The sequence below is a fragment of the Macrotis lagotis genome, chromosome X (assembly GCF_037893015.1).
Source record: "Macrotis lagotis isolate mMagLag1 chromosome X, bilby.v1.9.chrom.fasta, whole genome shotgun sequence".
In the NCBI taxonomy this organism is placed as follows: domain Eukaryota; kingdom Metazoa; phylum Chordata; class Mammalia; order Peramelemorphia; family Peramelidae; genus Macrotis; species Macrotis lagotis.
In genome coordinates, this window is record NC_133666.1 from 469,354,450 (window position 1) to 469,373,061 (window position 18,612).

General features: G+C 33.6%; 1 protein-coding gene and 1 pseudogene across 4 annotated transcripts in view; both read right to left on the minus strand.

Moving 5' to 3' along the window:
• The window catches only part of PIEZO2 (piezo type mechanosensitive ion channel component 2), a 532,098-nt gene that overhangs the window by 300,290 nt on the left and 213,196 nt on the right, over positions 1–18,612 (minus strand). The gene's annotated exons all lie outside the window — the stretch shown is intronic.
• LOC141498139 (heat shock cognate 71 kDa protein-like) lies at positions 1,780–17,368 on the minus strand (annotated as a pseudogene).

Genomic DNA, 18,612 nt, shown 5'->3' on the forward strand with positions numbered 1-18,612 from the left:
ATGTAGTCACTATAACTTAAAAGTTTTAAAATAAGCTTTTGTAGTATTTTTCTTTTAAGTATTTTTGAAAAAATACTTTAATTTATGAAATTCTTTCCTTCTAGTAATGCCAAAATAGCAGTAGATGAGTGTTGCATTTAGCTGGTATTATCTACGGTTAATATAGATAATAGAGGCAGCTAGATGCCATGATGGTTAGAGTAGTGGGCCTAGAGTTAGAAAGACTCATCTTTCTGAGTTCAAATCTTTCATCAGACACTTACTAGCTGGATGACTCTGGAAAAGCGACTTTTGGAAATTGTCTCAGTTTCCTCATCTGTAAAATGAGCTGGAGAAAACAAACCACTACAGTAGCTTTGCCAAGAAAAACCCAAAATGGGATCATAAAGAATTGGACACAACTGAAAATGACAAAAAAACCAGAACTTGATATACTATCAGTAAATAAATGCTTGTTAAATGAATTGAATGCTATTTTCTCATTTTGTTCTCAAAGAAATAAAAATAACCTATCAATAATTCAAAGTCTAAAACTTCAAAAATTTCTTCGCAACAATGCCCATACTTGATTACCAAAGTCTTGGATACTCAGACTGACTGACATCATAAGTAATTCAGCAGGATCATAAAATTATGTCTTTGTTACCTTTGCTACATAAAAGCTACTCTTAACATGAGGTAACAGAAGAAGTCAAGATTTCACTCCCACTTTCTGCAGAGGTAAGGTAGAAAGAAAAAAAAGCATAAACTTTTTTTAAATTGCTAGAAAGTTTCCAGGAAAGTACTCTGCTTGTAGAAGCAGAGAAATATAGGCACTCTGCATGCTGTGATATGTAAACTCCCAGAATAAAATGTCAGTCAAGTAATTAAACTCATTTTAAGTACCTGCATATGACAATCACTGTGATGTTAGATATACAAAAAAAAAAGGGAAATTATAGTCTGCCCTCAAGGAGTTCTCAATCTAATGGAGGAGACAAGAAAATAAGCTATAGGAAAAAATAGGAAATAAGAGAAAGAGGATATTAGAATTAAGAAAGTTTGAGAAAGACTTCCTGTAGTTAGAATGTAATGAAAGACACTGAAACCAGGAGGCAGAGATGAGAAAAGAGAACATTTCTATAATGAAGAATACCCAGAGAGAATACCCAATAAGAGATAAAGTGTTTATTCTTGGAATAATCAGAAGGCTAGTGTCACTGGATTGGAGAATACCTATTATGTATTAAGGCACAAGAAACTGGAAAAGTAGGAGGAGGAGGATGGGTTTTAGCAGGCTTTTAGTGCTAAACTGAGGATTGTGCACTGGATACATCACAGGAGGTGATATATATCCACTGGAGTTTACTGATTAAGGAGTTGATGTGAAGGATGAAGGATGGCCAGAGTAAGCACAGGTTTTATATAGGCAGAGAAATTAGAAGGCTTTTGCAATAATTCATGTGTGTGATGATGAGTGGGGGGACAGTGACAGAGGAGAGTAGGGAGTGCATTCGAAAGATGCTGCTATTGCAAAGGTGAAATTGATAGACCTTGTCCACAAAATGGATTTGGGGAAGTTGGTTGTTGAGAATGAAAAGTTCAGAATGACTTCTAGACTATGAGTCTTAGGGGCTGAGACAATGGTGATGTCTTTTAGAGTAAGAGGGAAGGGGGCGGCTAGGTGGCACAGTGGATAGAGCACCGGCCCTGGAGTCGGGAGTACTTGAATTAAAATCTGGTCTCAGACACTTCATAATTATCTAGCTGTGTGGCCTTTGGCAAGCCACTTAACCCCATTGCCGTGCAAAAACCTAAAAAAAAAAGAGTAAGAGGGAAGGTGAAAACAGGGGAAATGATGATAATGTTGGTTTTATATATTTCAATTTAAGATTTCTATTGAAAATTCAGTTTGAGATGTCTGAAACGAAATTTATGAGACTAGATAACAGCAGAAAGGTTAAAGCAGGATGGGTAGATTTGATAATCATCAGCATAAATATAATAAATACATAGATTGATGAGATTACCATATGAAGTTCTATGTGGAGGAAGAAGAAAAGAGGGTTGAGGAAAGAATCCTGTGAGATAACCAATAGTTAGAGTGTGTGATTTAGATGAATTCCAGCAAAGGAGATAGGGAAAGAATGATATTTTGGTAGGGGGAAGACCAGGAGAGATTGGTATTCCAAAAACCTAAAGATAAGAGAGTATCAAGGAGGAGAACATGATCAATATTGTCAAAAGTTTTAGAGAGGTTAGGAAGAATGAAGACTGATAACAGACAACTGAAAAATATATATGTATAAAGATATGAATTTAAACAATTTCTTGAAATGTATAAATATTTCCTGATTTTGTCTCACTTTTTATACTATAATATATTTTGTGCTTATCCATATTCTTCATATTCCTTGCTTTTTAATAATAAAATAATGACCCATTATATCCCATTTGCTACTACAATTTGTTTAGCCATTCTCCAATAGATAAATATCTATTTGTTTCTGGTATTTACTATTACAAAAAGTACTTCTATAAACATACATATTCATTTTTATCACTATAAATCCATACATTCTATAAGCATTTATTTCATCATTGATATCCTTGGGATAGAAACATAGAAGTGGGATCTCTATGTCAAAGACTAAGAACATTTTCTTCATCCTTCAACATTGACTTCCAACTTTATCCTCATTAACAATTTGCACTGTTCAAGTAATGCTTCTAATGGTTATTCAAGGATCTATTCCCTAGAGGGAACATGAAGCCTCAAGATCACTGTTCTCAATTCTTAATTTTATCCAACCTGCACTAAGTATTAAAATATAAATAGTAGCACTTCTATTATTTTTTAAAATACCATCTTTAATGGATTGTGTTGGTGTTGTGACATTGTGACATTGTGTTGGTGACAATATATTGAAGATAAAATAAATAATAGTTTGCACTAAAATAATTTGCACTAATGTGGCCATGTAACATCAACTTTTGAATCCTATGCTTTCTTACTTTTGATTGATGTAAGCAACTAGGTGGTATAGTGGATAGAACACCAGTCCTTAAGGCAGGAGGACCTAGCTAAAATCTGATTTCAGATACCTGACACACAAAAATTATCAGTATCATTTAAGAAATAAAATTGATTTTTTCATTCTTTGAGACAATGACCATAATATGAATTTTTTTAAAGTTCCCTATCTTTTCTCTAGAAGAAAAACCTTGTTAAAGAGGTGCTTGACTTTGGAGTACAAAAAAGCATTGGACCAGGAAGTCAGGAAGCTTGAGATCTGGCTCTAGCTCCATCATTAACTACATATATAATCTTGGAACATTTCCTGGTTTTGGCCTTGAATTTTTCACTTACAAAATGATGTTGAAAGGATTGGACTGGATCATTTTAAGGTACCTTGTAACTCTTTAATTCTCTGACTACAGAAGTGTTTGAAAGTCAACAGAAAGGATAAAAGAAATCTTGTGAGGTGCTTGATGTCAGTTGACATTTGTTTCCTGTGTCCTCTATAACTCTGCACAGACTACTTTTGTATCTATTAATCAACATAGGGAATAATGGATGATAGTCTAAAAGGGGGGGCATAAACAACCCATATTCCATTGACTTTCACTTAGGGGTCATATGTAAAAGAAGCATTATAAATTTAGTTTTTTGAGGTGCTAAGGAATGCTAATGAGTTTAATACTATCCATTAGGAAATACAGATATCTTTACTGGGGAAACCATGCATTAACTCAATGAAATATATTTCTGAAATTAATATACCCTACAGGAGAGTGGGGTAAGATAATTTTGTGGAGTTAGGCTTTTCCTACATCTTCAAATAACATTCCATCTCCTCAAAGGATGTAGTAATACTCTAGAAAGAATATTGGCTTTGACCTCAGAGGAACTAGGTAAATACTAACTTGGAAACCAGCTACTTGAACAGGTCACTGAGTGTCTCTAGGATGGTCTTTCTTTGTAAAATGAGAGGATTGAACTTGGTCTTTAAGGTTATTTTATCTAAGAAAGAAAGTGGATCTATCTAGACAGATGTGCTTGGCTACCTACTAACTTCCTAATCACTTGGTTTTCCAGCAATATAGGTAGATAGATAGGTAGATAGATAGATAGACAGACAGACAGACAGACAGATGTTAGATAGATATCTAGAGACAGACAGATAAGCTATCTAAATAGATATATAGAAATTATTAGGAATGTCTTTCTATCCTGTTGGATGATTCAACAATATAGGAATCTTTTTTAGATAGCTAAGCTTACCTTTTGACAAATTTTAATTTATGGTCAGATAGAATAACTTAAAAAATAGAAACCCATAAAGTAAGCCATTTTATGATAGCTATATGGAACTTACATCTATATGAATAAATATGCACACTTACCTATATAGACCTAGATACATGGTATGTATGCATCCACTATATAAAGATGGGGACTTATGAATTCTTTAGTATAATGAAGAAAATCCCTTTTGCAATGATGGTTGGTATTTTCTCAATAACTTAGAGACTCAAGAGTGGTCTAGAGGACTGAAAGTTAAATGATTTGCCAAGGATGACACAGGCATGTGTGAATGTGTATGGGTGTACTCTGTGTACACGTTATATGTAAAATGTGTCTGACCATATTATAGATAAAATGCAGATTTGCTCTAGTGTAATAGTAACTTCCTTCATCTGTGACTTTCCTTCTACCAATGAAATCACAGATCTAGACTAGTCTACATAGATAAAAACAGCTATGATACAGATATAAATATGAATATAGAAAGTAAATAAATGAAAGATGAGTGATAAATGATTAATAAATAATAAAGCTAGATGTGTTCATATTTACATGTATATATACACATATTTTTGCACATGTATATGCATATTTTCCTACAGTTGCAACTCCTACATATAAAATGATTAATTACATAGACTTCTAATTTTGTTAATTTATTCTGAGGAGATAATATTCTCAATGAGCTTTAAACCTAGAACTTCCAACTTAATAATAACTTTTCCAAAACTTTCCAAGTATCCCCCTAAATAAACCAAAATGGTCTCTTTTTTTTACAGTGACCTAAAATAAGTGAAAAAACTATGACAAAAGAAAGCAACTAGTAGATCTTTGATCTCACTTTCAACTGATTTTCCCCTTTCTTTCTAATCTAATTAGCCCCCAAATCTGTCTGAGATTTCTGGCTGTGAAAAATGTCTCTACAAAGCAACAGACATTCTTGATAATGCAAGGGCACATATATAGACTAAATATTATAATATCTAGGTAAAATTCTTGATTCTGACTCTTAATATTATAATCTTAAGCAAGTAACAAACTCGCAGTCTTGGTTCCCTCATTCATAAAAGGCATTATAAACTCATGGAGATATTGTAAAGAAAGAACTTTGCAAATTGTAAAGAAATATGTAAATATGCTATTATTATTGTATGACTGTTGTTTTGTTGTCCTTCATATCAAAGAAGACCATAACAACAAATGACTGATGATGTGACTTGCACAATATGTTTATCATAAAGAGGAGAATGTTATCCAAAAACATCCTTTCCACTCCCACTGCCTTTTCCAGAACCATTCTCATCCCAGGGTCCGATTTTCATAGAAAACAGGGCTCTTGGTGATGGTTTCAATGCTGTGGAAGTCCTTGGCTTTTTGGACATGGTTTAAATATGATTATAACAATGAAATTTATTTTTTCTTCTATTGAATTGAAAAAAAAATCTTGATAGTATTTAATATTAGCAGTCACCTTCTGTTTGACACTTCTTCCTGGACTTCCATGACACTGAACTCAATGTTCTCTTTTTATTGCTCTGATAACATGTAATTATATTGAATCCTTCTGTCTCCATCACAGAGTAATGACAATTTATTGTTGTCATTCAGTTGTGTCTAGCTATTTGTGACTAATATGCCAGGTTTTTCTATCTTCCACCTTCTCTCAGTCTGTCTAAGCTCATGTTCATTGCTTTAATGACACTACCTGTCCATCTCATCCTCTGCGATCACCTTTTCCTTTTGCCTTTAATATTCCCTAGTATCAGGGGCTTTTCTAATGAGCATGTCTTCTCATTATGTGGTAAAAAGTTTCAGTATTTGACCTTACAGTGAATATCTGAATTTTGAAAAAAATTTTATATATTTAATTTCCAATTTATGGAATAAATCAAATGCATCTATAGCATAATATAATACAAAGATGATTTAACATGAGAATACAAATCTATAATTTACAACTTGCTTTTCCTTTTAAATATAAAATAATCACGTAAATTTCTTTTTTTAAGTATTGACTGATTTGATCTTGAAATCCAAGGGATTCTCCCAAAAGTCTTCTTTAACATCACAATTCAAAAACATTAATTCTGTGGCATTCAGCTTTCCTTATAATCTAACTTTCACAGTCATATATTGTTATTGCAAAAATCAAAACTGTGAATAGATGGACCTTTGTTGGCAAGATGATATCTCTGTTGTTTAGTATGTTGGCCAGATTTGCCATAGTTTTGCTCCCAGCAGCAAGTGTTGTTTTTTGTTAATTTCATGGCTGCAGTCACCATATACAGTGATCTTTGAGCCCAAGAATATAAAATCTGAAACTGCTTCCATTTCTTCTCCCTCTATTTGCCAAGAAGTAATAGGACCACTTGCTACTTAATACTCAGGACATTTTTTGAAGCCAATTGCCAATATTTTAGTGGTTTTAAAATTTTTTGTCAGTGCTAATTACAACTTTTTAAAAAAACTTTTATGAACAACATGGCACTTTAACTCAAGATTTAGCACTTCTGTTTTTACAATTCAATTCACTAGGACTAGGGATAGCTATACTAAAACTTTGTAGATATCTATACATATGGGGATATAAATATACAAAGAGAAGAAAGAGATTCCATAGACTATAGCTAAAAGTAGAGCAGTTTTAAAAAAATAAATCGTTATTGATGTTTTCTTTTTTGCATCAATCATTTCAGAAATATCTCCTCCCAGTCCTCCATATCCCATAATCCTCTCCTCAAAAGAAAAAGTAGTTAAACAAAATGAACATTTTCAATGTTCTATACCTCTAGTTTCTACTTTCAAAAGCAAAATAGCTGAAACATTTTTTAATATTACTAACATTGCTTTCTAATCATAATGCTTGAAATGCCTCTTTGATTTCAATGTAAGAGTGGTGTGTACATATGCCTACATGTTCATGTTTGTTTATGCTTGTGAGTATATTGGAGCATGTGAACATAAGCTAGCAAATACTTCTGATGAAGCACTGGGAATATTAAACATGAGGAAGAGAAAATTGGGGTAATGAGCACAGTCTTCATATATTTAGAGGGAAATCATGCGAAAGAAGTATTTATTCTGCTCTAGTTGGCTTCAGATGCCAGAGCTAAAAGCAATGAATAGAAACTAAAGAAAGACCTAATTGTCAGGAAAAATAGTCTGGCAATTAGAACTGGATGGCAATGAATCTGACCTCAGATACTTATCAGTTGTATGACTCTGAGAAATCATTCAACCATGTTTGCCTCAGTTTCCTCAATTGTAAAATGAGCTGTAGAAGAAAATGGCAAATAATTCCTGCAACTTTGCCAATAAGGTAAAGAAGAATTGAACAAGACTGAAAACAACAACAACAACAGCAACTTACCTCTTCTCTCTGGATCTCAGTTTCTTCATTGAAGAAAGAAGAGAGTTAAACTACATGATCCCTAGGGTCCTTTTATTAGTTATCAGATTAATTAGAAAATCAAACCTAATTGCTTTAAGTTTCTAAATGGCCAGATCTTATTACAATGCAGAAGCATCAAATCAATTGCTGAACCCCAAAGAAAATTGAAACTTCCCCACATATAGTTTAATAATATTCCTAGGAACAGTCAACTTTCACATAACCTTTGAATATTCAATGCACTAGAATGCACTTATGAAACTAGCAACAAAATTCATTTAATCTCTGTCTAAATGAAGAAGCTCAGTGTTGATCCATATCCATAACATCAGGAAAAAGTCAAGGATGGCTTTCCATGTCAATTGTATTGTAGTAGATAGCAATAAAAATATAACTTTTCATTTCATTTTATTCTGGCCAGAAAAATGGCATTATGTTTTCATATTATTAGTTAAGATATAGGACAAGAAAATTGAGAGAGAGAGAGAGAGAGAGAGAGAGAGAGAGAGAGAGAGAGAGAGAGAGAGAGAGAGAGAGAGGGAGAGGGAGAGGGAGAGGGAGAGGGAGAGGGAGAGATCTAAATGTTCACAGTTAGATAACTCTTTATGGCAGTAGTAAAAATGAACTTTAATTATTTTTTTATGCAGCATTTATACAGTATATAGAAAGATGTCTGGTTTCAGAATCAAGACATTAGAATTTTAATCCTAGATTAGCTTCTAGTCTGTCTCATTCTCTGTTTTCCCTATATTTAGTTTTCTTCCACTTCAAACTGAAAAAGATGTTTTAATTGTTCTTTAAGATAGCTTCCATCTCTGATGTACTGCATCACAGTTTAAAACAATAACTATAACTCCTTGCCAAGTTTAGAAGATTGGGTGCAATCAGTCTCTGTATTCCACAAAAACATCCATCATTCACAGATTGTGTCTTGATTTATGTCTCACTCAGAAACTACTCTAAATAGTTTTAAATTAAAGAGAAATAGCAAGAAAATGAAAATAAAATGAAGCAGCATTCATAAGATTCTGACAAAACTCAAGTCATTACTAACTTCAAAAAAAAGGCCTAAGTATTAAGTAAATGAGATGTTCATCAAAAGATGAAGTCTCTGATCGTTTGTATGTTGCCCAAGCCTGGCTTCAGGCCTGATACTCCATCCATTATACCACCTAGCTGCTCTAAATATCAAAAATACACAAAGAAAAATGAACCAAATATATAATGGCATATTAATAAGTACCATAAGTATAAAAATAATGCAACTAGTATAAATAATATGTAGGTATGTATGTATTTATCTAATCTATCTATCTATCTATCTATCTTTTATCATCTATCTTCTTGAGGAAATTAAAGGCTATGAGGCCATCATCTTATATTAAGAAGAAGAACTTTATCTTCTAACTCAGATCTTCTTACCTACAGCCCTATAAATATTATTCATAAAAATTTACAGAAGTAGACAGAAAAACTATTCCAAGCCTGGAAAGATGGCAGTAATTATTAAATCCAAGACTTCTCTGTCTACACAGGTATATAAAGGAGCTCAGAGCTAATAGCAATACATAGTTAATCTTTGTATTGGAAAACTTTTTATTGATTTATTTAGTAAGTAATGCATAGCTGCTGTAAGTTGGGATATATTATCAAGGATAATTTGCATACTAGATGTGGCATTTAGGACTTCATTAAGAATGTGAATGATGGAAAAATGAGGGAGGTCAGTTGTATGGGGAAGTCAATGATAATAGGAACCAGAGCATTACACTAATTTTCATGGTGTAGCAAAAATCTATAGAAAAGCCACCATCACATTTGGTGAATATTCTGTAGAATATTTATGAACGTACATGGATAAGAATCATACAGGATGAATATGGGTTAGGTTTAGGTTGAGAGAGTAGAAACATTAATGATATCACAGAACTCTCAAAGAATTAACCACAGAGAATTATAGAACTTCAGAACTGAAAGGGACATCTCAGTAATATCTAGTCCTATCTATCTCCAAATGGAATCTACTAAACATAGAGCACAATTGGCCAATTGGCCTCTATGAACTCATACTGCAGAGAACTCATATATATCTCTTGCAATTGACAATCCAGATTTAGTGGACTTGCACTATTAAAAGAAATCAAGTATTTGTCTTTTTAAAATTTCTACCCATTGCTCCTTTTTTTGCTTTCTGAAGTAAAAATAAGAAAACTTCTAAATTGCCTTTCATATAATGATCCTTCAAACACTTTAAGATATCAATCAAAGTCCCCTTGAGTGTTGTCTTCTCCAGTTAAATATATTTACTGGTTTCATGATCCACCCATGGCAAGAGCACAAGCTTTTCCACATAGGTTGTCTTTTTAATTGCTATTGAACTTATAAATGCCCTTATTATAAAACCAGAATGAAACACATTACTCAGTTTTTGATCTGGTGAAGACAGAGTACAGAGGGACTAGCAGTCCCACATCCTTGTAAGCTATGTTTCTCTTAATGTATTAATTATTTTTCTTGGCAACAAAATCATACAACTAAAATTCAGATTGAGTTTACAATCCATTAAAATCCCTATATCTTTCTTACACAAACTAACCACAATTATCCCCATATTGAAAGATAAGAAAATGAATAATAATCTTATTTAATGCATAATTTTAAAGAGAAAAATAGTTTTACCACTATAGCACAATGGAAAGGATTGTCTCTGGAGTTTAAGACTTAGATTCAAATCTAGACTGATATTTTCTATTTTGACAGCAGTCAAATCACTGAATTTCCCTGGACCAACATTTTCCATCAGTCTTTGAAGTCTACTACATGACCCTTTAATAATATTTTTTACTTATATCTATGGGTGTTAAAACAGAATATTAGACTTCAAACTTCATATCCAATCGACTTCAACTCAAAATATAGATTAAAGAGTGCCACTTAATTTATATGAGTTTGTGCTATTTACCAAAGTCACTTCCACTTAAAAACAATTCAGGAACATTCACTTCCTGACTTCAAATCTAGCCTCAGACAGATAGTAGTTATGTGACCCTGGACAAGTCACTTAACTCAATTTATCTCAGTTACTCATCTGTAAAATGAGCTGGAGAAGGTAATAGCCAACCATTCCAATATCTTTGCTGAGAAAACCCAATGAAGAGTTGGACAAGAAAAACAACAAAACAACAATGAAATAACCATAGGCAGTATTTTTTTCTAATGTAAAGTTTTAATAAAAGTAGCACATTTGAAATCATAGCAGGTAGAAATGTTCTACAAGACCAAATGAAATAACATGTTCTTTTTTCTAAAACTTGAAGCTAAATAAAATTTTTAAAACCTTTTTCTGTATGGACTTTAGAATAAAAATTACAATTTTTCCAATACCAAGATTCCCTGTACATATACCTTCTGAAATTTCCTCCCCAGGAAAATAAGTAGGAAATTTAAGAATGTGTCTAACATGGACAAGGATAGTTTTGGTGCCTAGTAATAAATTTGTGACATCAAAAGGTGTTTTTAATGATTAAACAATATCAAAGAAAATTTCCTTAATTCAAAACATACTCAATTTTTGTTCAGAGGTAAACAAAAGTGAAGCTGCTATTATTCAAGATCTGAAAAATATTCTCATATTTTACATAAAATAGCATAATCAGTACTGCACAATTAATATTTTCAGAAATGTCAAAATTATATCTAACCACAAATTGTGCTTCCGTGGGCACTTAAGACATCCTTTCATTATACTATGGACTTGAGAACACACAATCAAACTTTTATTCTATCCTTTGTTAGGAGGAACATCTATAATTTCTAGATGGGAGTTTTACTTCCATACCACATGGTCTGGTCTCAAGGCTTTTATTGTAAATAATTTACATGAGAATTGCTGCATCATGAAACTGAGGTTATAGAAAATGGTATTTAAGCAAATAAAATTGATCAAAAAGCATTTTAAGCTTCCTGTACTCCTATATATTTTACATTCAGTGTTTCAGTGGGGCACAGCAAAAGGGAATGGCTCAATGATTCTTCCTTTGAAGGTTTTTAATTCCATTACCTACATTTTCTTCAGTCTTTTTTCATCCTTACCCACCATTTCTTCTCCAAGATATTAGCTCAAAGACTTAAGCAAGGAAGGGTGGGAAGCATTCAAAAGTGTCTTGTAAACTAACCAATGCTCTCACTTCTAAGTGCCCAGTACTCTAATGCTGGCTCTTTTGTGATATAACTTACTCACTCTTAGTGATGTCATCTTAATATGATTTCCTTTTTTGATTCTAATGGAAATTTACTTGCCTTGTGGCCTCTTCTCTTTGCTGGATAGCTGGCTAGTTTAATGAATAATGCTAAAGTATTAATGGTTGGTGATAATGGTTTGAAGTATTATTATTTTGGACGTTTTCTCATTTTATGTTTATTTTTTTATAGGTGTCAATTTTAAATACTTTATTTTCCAGGACAAGAATTGCATTTCCACTTTTTTTTTACAGTACTGATAAAGTGCATTGTTGTTCACTTCTCCCTCTGCACACATTCAACTATTCAGAATGCCCAGATTTATACAGTAGTTTAAATGTTACTTTTAAACTGGTTACTGCCTTAGCTAAAATTTGAGTCCTTCAATTTTTGGAAAGTGTGTGGAATGTTCTTTCTTCTGCTTTGTTTAATCAACTTCTTCAATGGTGGGTCCAGAAGAAGCACCTCCAGATGGGGCTGCTTCACCCCCTGGGAACCTACCAGGCATTCCTCCTGGCATGCCTCCTGGCATTCCCCATGCACTCTGGTACAGCTTAGTAATAATGGGGTTGCAGACCTTTTCCAATTCTTTTTGCTGATGCTCAAATTCTTCCTTCTCAGCAATCTGGTTCTTATCCAGCCAGTTGATTATTTCATTGCATTTGCCAAGGATCTTCTGCTTGTCTTCATCACCAATTTTCCCTTGCATTTTTTCATCCTCTATGGTAGCCTTCATGTTGAAAGCATAAGATTCAAGGGAATTTTTGGAAGACACATGGTCTCTCTGCTTCTCATCCTCAGCCTTGTTTTTATCAGCTTCCTGGACCATACACTCAATGTCTTCTTTGTTCAGACGACCTTTGTCATTGGTGATGGTGATCTTGTTCTCCTTGCCTATGCTTTTATCCACAGCAGAAACACTGAGAATGCCATTTGCATCAATGTCGAATGTCACTTCAATTTGAGAAACACCCCTGTGCGCTGGAGGGATTCCTGTGAGCTCAAACTTGCCAAGCAGGTTGTTATCCTTTGTCATGGCTCTTTCACCTTCATAAACCTGAATAAGCACACCAGGCTGGTTGTCCAAATAGGTGGTAAAGGGCTGTTGTCTGCTTGGTGGGAATGATGATATTACATTTGATCAGAACTGTCATCACACCACCAGCAGTTTCAATTCCAAGGGAAAGAGGAGTGACATCCAAAAACAACATGTCCTGCACATACTCAGACTTATCTCCTGACAGAATGGCAGCCTGGACAGCTGCATCATAGGCAACCGCTTCATCAGGATTGATACCCTTGTTGAGTTCCTTGCCGTTGAAGAAGTCTTGCAGAAGCTTCTGGATTTCCGGAGAGTAAAACCACCCACCAGGACGAAGTCATGAACCTGTGATTTATCTAGCTTAGCATCTCTTTTTTTTAAGGTTTTTTTTTTTTTTTGCAAGGCAAACAGGGTTAAGTGGCTTGCCCAAGGCTACACAGCTAGGTAATTATTAAGTGTCTGAGACCGGATTTGAACCCAGGTACTCCTGACTCCAAGGCCGGTGCTTTATCTACTACGCCACCTAGCCGCTCCAGCTTAGCATCTCTTAATGCCTTTTCCACAGGGTGCAGGGTGTCACGGAAAAGATCAGCATTCAGCTCCTCGAAATGGGCTTGGGTGGTTGATGTGTAGAAGTCGATACCTTCATAGAGGGAGTCAATCTCAATACTGGCCTGGGCACTGGAAGAGAAGGGTACGTTTTGCAGGTTCACAAGCGGTGCGGTGACGGCGAACAGCCCTTTTGTTCTCACTGATGTCTTTCTTGTGCTTTCGCTTGAACTCAGCAATGAAATGGTTGACCATGCAGTTGTCAAAGTCCTCTCCACCCAAGTGGGTGTCCCCAGCTGTGGACTTGACCTCACAGATGCCATCTTCAATGATAAGAATGGAGATATCAAAAGTACCACCTCCAAGGTCAAAGATCAACACATTTCTCTCGGCACCAACTTTTTTGTCCAAGCCATAAGCAATAGCAGCAGTAGTTGGCTCATTGATGATACGGAGCACATTGAGACCAGCGATGGTTCCAGCATCTTTGGTGGCCTGACGTTGGGAATCATTGAAATAGGCAGGTACTATGACCACAGCATTTGTGACAGTCTTCCCAAGGTAAGCTTCAGCAATTTCTTTCATCTTAGTCAAGACCATTGAAGATACTTCTTCTGGGTAGAAACTTTTGGTCTCCCCTTTGTACTCCACTTGGACCTTAGGTCTGCCTGCATCATTCACCACAATGAAAGGCCAATGCTTCAAGTCTGACTGTACAACTGCATAATCGAATCTTCGACCAATCAGATGTTTGGCATCAAACACCATGTTGGTGGGATTCATTGCGACTTGATTCTTTGCGGCATCACCAATTAAACGTTCTGTGTCAGTGAAGGCAACGTAGCTTGGGGTGATCCTGTTTCCTTGGTCATTGGCAATGATCTCCACTTTCCTATGTTGGAAAACTCCCACACAGGAATAAGTGGTGCTTAGATCAATGCCAACTGAGGGTCCCTTGGACATGGTCACTAGGGAGTCGGAGGTCGTTGCTGACCACGCTGGAGAAGGAAAAAGGGCTGCTGCTACGCTGAGTAGACCCGGTTTTTTCATTTTAATGGGGGATGTTTGGAGATATGAAATCTTGATCCAAATTAAGGAATGTCTAACGTAATGTGTTTATGTTGTTGCAGTTAGTTAAAAAGATATTAATTACTAATTACACTACTAAATTTTGCTACTCTAGAAAAAGATTAATGCTGACTACATTTTTCTGTTTCAGAATATACTTGGATCACTTCTTTGGATATCAGCCTATTTTTTTTTGAGGAAGGAAGACTACACTTACACACACACTCCTAGAAATACTAACTATCTTTATAATTATAATTATAATGTTAAGCAAAGTTCCATAACTATATCATTTAGGTCAAGCTAGAGGTTTCCAAAACATATTATCTCTGATTATTAGATTTAAACTCTCTTCCTCTGTTCTGACATTGTTATAACTTCCTTTTTCAGTAAAATTAAGTGATTGGGACAGATTATCTTTAAGCAGAAATCTCTCACTGCTAACATTAGATAATGATGACTATAATCAAAACACAAATAAATATCTTTTTATGATTTTATTGAATATGTTAGTAGATATGTCATATGTCTGTAGAATTTTATTGTTAAAGTATAATGTACTTATATTCAATATTCAGTCTTCACAAGTGCAAAAAAGTTAGAGTAGCTAACATTACAATTAAAAAAAAGACAAAATTTAAATATTAAAGATTAAAAAAAGCTTAGGTTCACAAACCACACAGCCTATAAACAGTAGGCAATTATAGCATTGACTCATTTACATATATTTAGATAGATTGATATCTATAGGTAAATAGACACAGTTTATATATGTGTATATCATATATGACACAATTAATAATAGCAAAAATACAAACAGAAACAAAATAACCAGTAAAACATATCTTCAGAACTAGTTATATTTTTTAAAAGGGAAGGAATATACTTTGTAGCAAATGATAACATGTCTCTGGCATTGTTCTGTGTCTGACTTTGTCTTTTTGATATAGTCATATTCATTGACATCTTCTTTGAATTCTTCCATCTTTTAATCTTTCACTCCTCATGTCTTTTATTTTTATCATTGAAATAATATTATAATAATCTATATCAATCACATATGCAATTATTTGAAGGCATTCTTAAATTATTGTCCTGGATAGTTTGATTTTTCACTATTATGAATGAATAAATATATTTTTGTAAAGATAGTACTTCTTTTTCTTTTGATAACATTCTTAAGATTAAGAAAGTGAGATCACTGGGTTGAAGCCTATGGTCAGTTTTGTAATGATTATTAAGGACTGGCAGAGAGATCTACCAAAACAAACAAAAACAGGGAGTTGTTCTATTGAATATTCACTTTGCCAATTTAATGGGAAGACAGTAGATTAGTTGTTTGTTTAATTATCAAAGAGCTTGAAAACATTTCAAATGCTTCCCTAAAAATAGAAACAATTAAAAATTTAACTAACATTTGCATAGCATCTACTTTATATGTCAGATATTGAGCAAGTATTTACAAATATCTTATTGCTATCCTTGATTTATAATTTATTTCATTTTAAAAGTTGTTCCCATACTTTTTGTACCAGATGCATCTATTTTGTCTCAAACAATTTATTTTTTTGTGGGGGTTGCAAGGTAATGGGATTAAGTGACTAGCCCAAGGTCAAACAGCTAAGTAATTATTAAGTGTTTGAGGTTGAATTTGAACTCAGACCCTCCAGGGCCAGTGCTCTATCCATTGGACCATTTAAGCGCTCCCTGTCTCTAGCAATTTCATAAATTTGTTCCATATTTATAAATTGTTAAATAAGAATTTAGATTTATTATAATTTTGGACAAATTGCTTTTCATGTTCAATTTATCAGATTAAATTATATTACACTACTGGTATGAGATGTAGGTTTAGTCACCCTCCCCTTTTGTTGGTCATAGTGTTATCTAGTTTTCTGAACTTTCAAAAATAATTATTTTTCTAAAATATTTCATGATCTTTACATGACTCAAAATTGTCTCATATTTATGTATATTTCTGGATTTTCTATTCTTATTCACTGATTTCTATTTTTTAATCTATTTTATACTATAGCAGATGTTTTAAATAGTTGGTAATTTAGACTATATTTTGAAAAATAGTGCACGGTAATTCTATCTTTAAGTAACTTTTGAGGTTTTTTCATAATTCCATTTGATATTGTTAACATGTATTTTCATGCTAGTTTTTCAACTGCTTTAATTTAATTTTATAAACTAAACCATTGGAGTTTTTTCAGTGATTTTTTTAGTGAAGTTATATACCACTTTAGGATATAGATACATTTAAAAAATATTTGAAGTCATCTTGTATAATGAAAAAGGAAATATAGCTCCAAGTCCTTTAATTCACTATTTCTGTGCATTTTATTAATTCATTTCCTGATCTTAATGCTATCTCATGTATACATTTTTACTTATTTAATTTTTTCCTTTCAAGTCTTTAAATACAGGGTTTTTTTATCATATAGGAATTTAGCACTAGAAATCTGTGTCTGGGGTGGCTAGGTTGTGCAGTGGATAGAGCACTGGTCCTGGAATCAGGAGTACTTAAGTTCAAATCCAGTCTCAGACACTTAATAATTATCTAGCTGTGTGGTCTTGGGCAAGCCACTTAACCCCATTTGCCTTGCAAAAACCTAAAAAAAAGAAAAGAAATCTGTGTCTGCTTTGAGTGTAGGGTCCCAAGTCATGGAAGAACTCAAAAAGAATTTTGAAAATAAAGTAAGGGAGGTAGAGGAAAAATTGGGAAGAAAAATGGGAATGACAGAAGAAAATCATGAAAAGTGAGTCAACAACAATTTGGTAAAGGAGGCACAAAAAAAGTCCCAAAGAAAATAACACCTTAAAAAAACAGATCTGGTCAAAAGGTAAAAGAAATATAAAAAAGTCAATGAGGAGAAGAATACTTCAAAAAGCAGAACTGATCATATGGAAAAGGAAATACAAAAACTAACTGAAGAAAATAATTACTTAAAAATTAAAATTGAGCAAATGGAAGTTAATGACTTCATGAGAAATCAAGAAGCAATTAAACAAAACAAAAGAATGAAAAAATAGAAGATAATATGAAATATCTCAATGGAAAAACAACGGACTTGGATCATAGATCCCGGAGGCAGTACTTAAGAATTATTAAACTACTGGAAAGCTATGACAAAAAAAAAGACCAGACAAAAATCTTTCAGGAAATTTTCAAGGAAAATTGACCTAATATTGTACAATCAGAGGGCAAAATAAAAATAGAAAAAATCTACTGATCATCTGCTGCAAAAAAATTCCAAAATGAAAACTCCTAGGAATATTAAAGTCAAATTCCAGAGCTTCCAGGCAAAGGAGAAAATGTAAGTAGTCAGAAAGAAACTGTTCAGGCATTGTGGAGCCACAGTCAGGATAACACAAGATTTAGCAGCTTCTACATTCATGACAGAAGTCTTAGAATATTGTCTTCTGGAAGGCAAAATACCTTGGATTATAACAGCTAATAAAGTACACAACATAACTGAGCATACTTTTTTAGAGGAAAACATGGGCATTCATTGAAATGTGAGGGGGGGGCTTCAAACTTTCCTGATGAAAAGATAAAAATTGAACAGAAAATTTGATTTTCAAATACAAGACTCAAGCATAGGAAGACCAACAGGAAAAGAAAATCATAAGGATCATAATAAGATTGAACTTTATATTCTGACGTGGGAATATAATATGGATAACTCCTACAAATTTTCTAATTAAGAGGGCAGTTAAAAGGACCATATATCAAGATAGAGGGTAGAGGTGTGAATAGAATATGAAGGGATGATATCTTAAAAAAAACCAAAATTAATGGGAGAGAGAGAGGAATGTACTAGGAGAAAGGGACAGGGAGAGATAGAATTGGGCTAAATATCTCACACAAAAGAGTAAAGAAAAAGTTTTTATAGTCAAGGGCAAGAATGGGGAGAAGAGGAAGAGGGAGTGAAGTGTACTCTCATTGGAATTGTCTCAAGGAGGTATAACATATGCATTCAATTGGGCATAGAAATCTACCTTACCTTACAGGAAAGTAGGAAAGGA